The sequence below is a fragment of the Panthera tigris genome, chromosome A3 (genome assembly GCF_018350195.1).
Source record: "Panthera tigris isolate Pti1 chromosome A3, P.tigris_Pti1_mat1.1, whole genome shotgun sequence".
In the NCBI taxonomy this organism is placed as follows: domain Eukaryota; kingdom Metazoa; phylum Chordata; class Mammalia; order Carnivora; family Felidae; genus Panthera; species Panthera tigris.
Window position 1 is genome coordinate 19,423,050 of NC_056662.1, and position 7,901 is coordinate 19,430,950.

The following is a 7,901-nucleotide window of genomic DNA, read 5'->3' on the forward strand; positions in this document are numbered from 1 at the left end:
GAGCGCCCCTGCAATCAGTTTTTAAGTTAACTTTATGGCTAGGGTGAGAGGCAAATCTCAAGATTCGAATTTGAGTTCGTTTTTTCTTTCCCCTTCTCTCCCTTTCTCTTTCTTTCTTTCTTTCTTTCTTTCTTTCTTTCTTTCTTTCTCTCTTTCTTTCTTTCTCTCTTCATCTTCCTTCCTTCCTTCCTTCCTCTTGCATATGCAATCCAATCATTCCAGCACCGATCGTGAAAACGACTTTCTCTTTCTCATCACATTACCTTAGCATATTTGTCAAAAATCAACTGACCATGTATTTATGTGGGTTTATGTCTAGACTCTCCACTGTGTTTCTTTGATGTAGACGTCTGTCTATCCTGACTCTGAGACCACCCTGGATCACAGTAGCTGTATGGTACGTTTGAAAATCAGGTCATGTAAATCTTCCAAAATGTGGTTTTGCAAAATTGTTTATTTAGGCTCTTCACACTTTCACATAAGTTTTAGAATCCGCTTTCAATTTCTTAAAAAAAAAATGCGATTGGGATCACACTGAAGTTATAGATCAACTGGGGGCAAATCTACATTTCAACACTCTGGAGTCCTCTGATTCGTGAATGCGGTGTATCTTCCCACTTTTTTTGGTCTTCCTTGTATGCTTCCAGCAACGCTTTGCAATTCTGACCGCGTAGGCTTGTACATATTTTGTTGAATTCATCCTAAGTATTTCGCAATGCCGCTTTAAGCTTCAGTCCCCTGTTGTTTGTCGCCGGTGTGTACAACTGCCATTGACTTCCGCATTTCGAGGCGCTCACCGTGATCTTGCTAAACTCTGTTCCACCAACATTCTTGTAGATTCCGTAGCATCTTCGTCACTTCTTCATCTGTAACATGGGGGGGATGTGCGTACACATATCAGAGGGCTGTTGTGGAGACCGTAGAAGATAATTCCATCTAGAGGACTTGTCCTGGATCTTGTCCTGTTACTACTTGTCCTGTTACTACTGGCCTGGATCGCACAGTAGTAACAGACCTAGCAGCCATCTTCAGCGCAGGCAAAACCAGAAGCAGGATTAGAGGTCACTCTTGGGAGTCAGTAGTGGCCAGAAAGGTGTGGAGTGGGGGGAGGGTAGGGACTTCGGGGATGCTGAGCCTGCTCTGTTTCTTGCTTTGGGTGCTGCATCCATGGGTGTGTTCAGTTAGTGAAAAACAGTGAGCTGTGCACTTACGATATGTGCATTTTTCTTCATTACTCTTCGGTGTAAACTAACAACACGGTCCGACAACTAATATCTCTTGGGCGCTCATCACGAACCCGGCTCTTGATGTGACTTATCTCATTGAGTCCTTTAAGCTTCTTGCTCTTATCCCCATTTTATAGAAGACAACACTCAGGTTCTGATAGATGGAGCCATTCGTCCAAGCTGAGAGTGAAGGTCAGTGTCATGCCAGGTCTTGTGCCCTTAACCAGTGTGCCTATGGCCTTGTGTAAGAATTTGATTGGAAAGTAAGATCTATAGTTTGGGGATGACAGGTGGGCTGGTGGGTTTGCCTTACCGGGACGGCACTGGGCGGCTCTGGGCATTAGCAGACGCGGCCGAGGGTCCTGGGAAAACCCTGGGGGGCCAGCTGGCTTTCCTCACTGCCATCACCGCTCACTGCCGACCTGGTGTCTCAGATCCCCGTCCCTCCCTCCCCTCCCCCGACACACACAAACACTGTATAATTGCCTGATCTGGACTAGTAAGCAGGGCGGAGGCGGGGGGACGTTTATTTTTCATTAAAAGGTCAGAATGAAATGATAGGAGGTGGTGCTCAGCGAGGGGGAGCTGCCTCAGAAAATGTGCTGACCGCTCCAAACTTATCAGACTGAAACACATGTTTCTGGTACCTTCTGCCACCCATGAGGGGCTCACTCTTTTCAGCCTAGACCATTGATATTGCCGAACTTGCCAGGCCTCTGGAGATGATGGCATGAGCTAATGGGGGAGGGGAGTGAGAGAAGCAGGAGGCCAGGATTCAGATTGGTTTAGATTTTCTTTCTTTCACGTAGGAACGAAATTTTGGCGAATTTGTTACGCTACCCTGGACCTCGGTTTCCTCATCTGAGAAATGGGGATACAGTGCCTATCCTGTAGGTTTGTTATGAGGAGACAGCTTCATGCACATGTTAACACACCTAGGAGGAAGCCCAGAGCACAGTCTGTGCTTGGAGAGCATCAAAATGTCTGTAAACTATAAAATATGGTTAAAGCAGCTTTGCCCTTGTCCCAATCCTGGGTCTCCATGTTGCACGTCCTCGAGGAGATGACTCTTGGATGCTGGGAGAGATAATAAGAATCCCTTCCAGAAGGCTCTTTTGAGCACTTGCACAGAGCCATACCACATCTGACCACCTACATTTGTGCCTGAGATACAGCCAGTCGTCTCTTCCTTGGGTCACGTAGTGACGAACAGCTTTCCTGACCGAACCGGCCAGGCCTTTGGATTTCCCACGCTCACCGCCACCCCGGATGCAGTGCTGTCCAAGATGGCGGGCCTCCTGCTAGCTACTACTGTGCTCAGAGTGGGATGGGGAACAAAGGAGAGGGCCAAACAGGACTCCAGCCATGGCTGGGACTTTCTTTGTGTGATGAAGTCTGGGAGGTCTCTGAGCTGCTGGGCTGGGGTGATAAGAGCCACCTTGGCCCAACGGGCTTGGTGGAGCTGACTCTGTAAGCCCATGACTAGGGTAAAAATGGGGTGTCATACGCGGGCTGAGCCAAGGCTCTGCCTCCTGCTGTCCATTCTCTTCCTTGGCAATGTGTATAGACAGGCTGAAGCTGGCTGGCTCCATACTTGGACCTGCCCTGCTCTCTTCACATTCCCCTCCCTTGACTCCAAATCTTGGCACACTCAGTTCCCCACCCCATCCTGCCTGGACCATGCATCCATCTTCCATTTCCCTCCCATGTTGTCTAATGGGATGTCTCACGATCACTCCTCCAGGAAGCCTTCCCTGACCCCATTGGTCTGGCTCGAATGCTTCTTCTCTTTGCCTCTGTGTCCCCTTCTGCTTCTCCCTCGTAACACAGAGTGCCCTGCAGTGTAAGTCTTGGCCGCTGGTCAGCATCTCCTCTCCCATTTGACTGTTAACTCCAAGAGGACCCCTTGCTTGTTGTTGTACCTCCGGTATCTGGCACAAGGTAGTGGATCCACAACTACTTGTCAAATGAATGAATGTCCTGTGTGGGCATCCAAATCATGCTTTCATGTGTCAGGTCGGAGGCACCCAACTCAGTTACCCTTAAGTAGTAACTGGAGGGACTCTGTAATTTAGGATTTAACGAAGACAACAAAAATGCTACTAGAGAACGTTGAGCCCATATTGTAGAATAAGAAACCTATATAACTTGGCAACTAGAGGACATCAGTATAGAAAAAGCTATGTAGGCCATACTCGGGTCTGTGCAAGCTGCCGCTTCACCTTCACTAGGTACCTGGTAAAAACTCCAGGCTTGCAACAGCCAATAGAATGGGTTTCGTCTAGTTCCTCCCAGAGACATGTTTGACTTCCTTCTGAAGATAGGTCATTCTGTTTGCTCACACATGTCTGGTCTCACATGACTGCTTGTTTGCAGAAAATTCTCTGCTTCTGCTTATGTTTTTGCCCAAAGTTTACTTTATGGCCCATCAATGATATTTCTAAATATTCACTGGAGAATGCCTGCATTCTTGTTTTCCAGTGAACCACCGCCTTCTCCCTTACTCACTGTGTGCAGAACTACACTTATGATCCATAATCTGGGCTTCTCCATTTCCTGTGGTCCATCTATGATTAGAGTTGTCACGGGGCGCCTGGGTGGCTCTGTCGGTGAAGTGTCTGGCTTTGGCTCAGGTCATGATCTCACCCTTTGAGTTTGAGCCCTGTCAGTCTCTGTGCTGACAGCTCAGAGCCTGGAGCTCGCTTTGGATTCTGTGTCTCCCGCTCTCTCTGCCCCTCCCTTGCTTGTGGTCTGTCTTTCTCTCTCTCTAAAAAATAAATAGGCATTAAAAAAATTAAAAAATAAAAGAGTTGTCATGAAGAATTTCTGAATGTTCTAACCTGGTACCTCTTTGGTAGGAAAAGTAACTTCCACAATAAGGTTTGAGCCAAAAATGGATTTCCCCACTGGGTGGAAACACGGCTACCATGACACCTCACGGTAACTTTTTAAACTGTCTCCCTCTCCCATACTTATGTGAAGGCTGGTCCTACATTATTTACAGATACTACTCTCAGCCTTCCACTAGTCCTGAACTGTATGCTGGGGATAGCAAGGTAAGATATCAGTTACATTGAGGAATTTAAAGTCTAGATACAAAAATTAATAAGAATAAATAAGAGTCATTTTAACGGATATGAAGGCAAATGGAATTCCAGAAAGCATATGCAAAGGCACTGGGGCATAAAAATGTCTGGTATGTTTAGGGAACTGGATGATACCCAAAGTGGCAGAACTCTAGGAACCCTGAGAGAAGTGATGGCTGGAAAGGCTGAAGCTCAGACCAGAGTCAGAGTCTTAAATACTTGGCCAAGGTGGGAGAAAGTCCTGGGAGTTTCCAAGCATTGACATCATCAGATGGATGCTTCAGAAAGATCCCTCTGACAGCTGTGCAGGAGAGGGCCTGAAGTAGGGTAAGACCAGAGGCAGCGATGTCAGAGAGGGAGACCCAGGAACAGCAATTTTCAGGGAGGAGCATCCCTACATAAGCCGATTTCAAGGAAGATCACTTTGGTAAAACAGGTTTGGATTTCCTCGTTGAATCCCCCTCTCATGATCATTAAGTGACCCCTAATACACTGCCCAGGACAAATGCAGATCTTCATGGCCTTAGGGATAGAGGGATAGGTGGCAACCACAGTGTATGGAGCCCCATGGAGGTGATAACTTGCATCTTTTCTCCACCCTTCCAGGTGGAGATACCCTGTCTTGCCAGGATTGTGTCTCATCCCAGCAGCTTCTGAATGAGCTGGAGGAACTGCAGACTCACTGGTTTCTGAACTAGGCCAGTGGCATCTGGTGGCATTGGCAGAGAAACTTTGGAAATGCTCTGCCCATTAAGACATTTTAATCAACCTCAGAAAACTTAGTCACACTGATGTGGTCAACTGGTTTTACTACTATCTTTGGGAAAGAGCCTTCCAGTATGTTGGCCTCACTTTCTCCATCTGAAAATGGGGAAGACAAGAGTAAATCTAAGGGTCTTCTGCTGTTACTTGCCCTGGAGGTCTAAGCTCAAGTCACCCTGAAGGGCTGGTAACTGGCTGATAGACCCTCATGACCAACTCATTGGCATCTCCTACCATGTTGTTGAAGTCAACCATTGGCAAACCCACTGGCTACGTTCATGGGTGTTGACTCAAGAAGGTGCACAGATTAGGTTCTGGAGAAATTTTGTACCAAAAATTTGCATATGTGATGAGGATACAAGTGGTATTTTCACTCGTGATTGGAAAAGAAAAGAGGGAATAGGGATATATATAGATAGCTGATTATGAAAAGTTGGCCAAGGACCTTGGTGAAGCTTCCACTACGTGGACGATTGGCTTTTGTCCCTGAGTGTCCTTGATTTTAACTCCATAATAATTCCCTCAATGTCTGTGTTTCCCAGATTCTCTCTAAGTTCCCATCTCATTCCAGAAGCCTCTTAATGGGCTCCATCCAACTCAACCAAGACCCTCACCAGGTCAGACTTCACTCCTGACCATTGAATGTGTTTCCTGGCTTCTGGAAACCTCCTCTTCTATATCCCACAGCTCCTTTAACTTGACAAGTCCCAGCCTGAATTGATCCTTTTTCCTGCCTGACTTGCTTCTCATCTTCGATTCCCTGTTTCAGGAATGACACCATTCCCCACCCAGTCACCATGGCTGGAACCTGGGAGTCATTCTGGGCTCCTAGCCAAGACTCACTCCTACGTCTGTCCGTTGTCACATCCCACCTGCCTGCCCCTGCTTGGCTAGAGTCTACCCTGTTCTCTCCTACTGATGACTCCTTTCCCAAGTTCAGTTCTGACTTACTTTATCTTGTACTGGACGCTGCTCTGACTTGGTTTCTTATCCACCAATCCCTCCTCTTCCAGGCTGACTTTCCCTTTGTTGCTACAGCAATTTTCCTAAAAGCCCAATCTAACCATGTCTCTCCTGCTTGAAGATACCATGTGAGGTCTTCGTGGCTTATAGGATAAAGTTTAAATTTCCTAGCCTAAAATGAAGCCTGCCACAAGAGACCATCTGATATTTCTTGGACGCATCTTCTATTTTTGAATTTCTATGCCTTTCCACATGCTGATTCTTCTGCTTGGTTTGCCCATCTTCCCAATTCTCTTGCACTTGACGCTGCTGACCTTTGATCCCTGTTGACCTCTCAAGCCTCATACCTTATTACTCTCCCCCCACCTGTTTGTAATCCTTGCTGCTGGCACCCAGGGTGGTTGTCTCATCCCCTGAATAGTTTCCAGAGGTGGCTATGCCTGCCTGCTTTGAGGGCTTTTGAGATGGCCAAAAGCCATCTCACCAGTGACCTCCCTTGCATATGATGGATGTGTAATATGCTCTTCTGGGTTGGTCTTAAGTCATGTGGACAAGGGAGAGACATTTCTTGTGTGAATAGAACCACACTTCTTGCTTTTCTCTGGGTCCCTCATCTATGCTCACCACTAGTACCTATGAGTGGAAGGCAGTCTTGTGGTCAACGCTGAAAAAGGTCATGTTCTAGGAATGCAGTGATTATGGCTGAAAGAGTTCCAGATATGATTGGAAGATGTCTTTTCCTATGTGCAGTTTATAAAATTCCAAGTGGTAAATTTGACATAGCTGGAATGAATCATCAATCACATTTCCCTGCACATTCTGGGTAAGATTTGCATTTGTGGTCTTCATCAATGAAACTTAGTAATAACCTTTGAGTCATTGGAAGCCAGTATTCATATGTGGCATGATTGATGAGGCAGCATTGTGAGTAATGATGCAACTGGCATTAAAGACGTTACTAGGGAACAACATGGGTGCAAGGATCTGTATTGTCTCCAAATAAGCAGGTTCTGAAATGCCATGTCACTGGGAGGAAAAACAGCATTACACTTCTCTTTTCTCATTGTAGGAGATCTAAAACCAGCCAGAAATGGTGCATTTGACAATAAAGAACACAAAGAGGGGTGCCTGGGTGGCTCAGTTTGTTGAGTGTTCGACTCCGGCTCAGGTCATGATCTCACGGTTCGTGGGTTCGAGCCCCATGTTGGACTCTGTGCCAATGTCTCAGAGCCCGGAGCTTGCTTGTATTCTGTGCCCCTGCCCTCTGCCCCTCCCCCCGCTCATGCTTTTTCTCTCTCTCTCTCTCAAAAAAATAAACATTAAAAAAAAAAAGAACACAAAGAATGGTTCCTGGACACAAACAGGAAGAGATCGTGCCTGGACCCTAAGAAAAATCTTCTTGTGTTCTATTGGACAGTAAATAAGTACATAATCACCTCTTCTTTACCAATTGTTCTAACTCTTCATTGATAAATCACTATATCTCATAAGGGTCTATGAATTTTATAATATATTTTTAAATTAAATTATTTGTCAGGACCCCACAACAGTTTGCTCAGGGCCCCATACACTCTAGGAATAGCTCTGCTCTGGAGGAAGGCTTTATAAATATTTTGAAATGCCCATGACTCTCCAAAGGGAACATTCTGCATGCCGCATAGCTGACAATTATGTTGGACTATCTCAAAGAACTTCTTAAATTTGGTGGATATCTGTCCATCTGTTTTTAAGTGGTGTTATAGTAGGAGTTCAGGCAAATAGACAAAACTCTGTGTTCACTGAAGGGAAAAATACCTAAGATAAATTCAATAAAAGCCAGCCCACAAGGGGCTGTCACAAAGATACCCACACTGTGTAGCTCTAT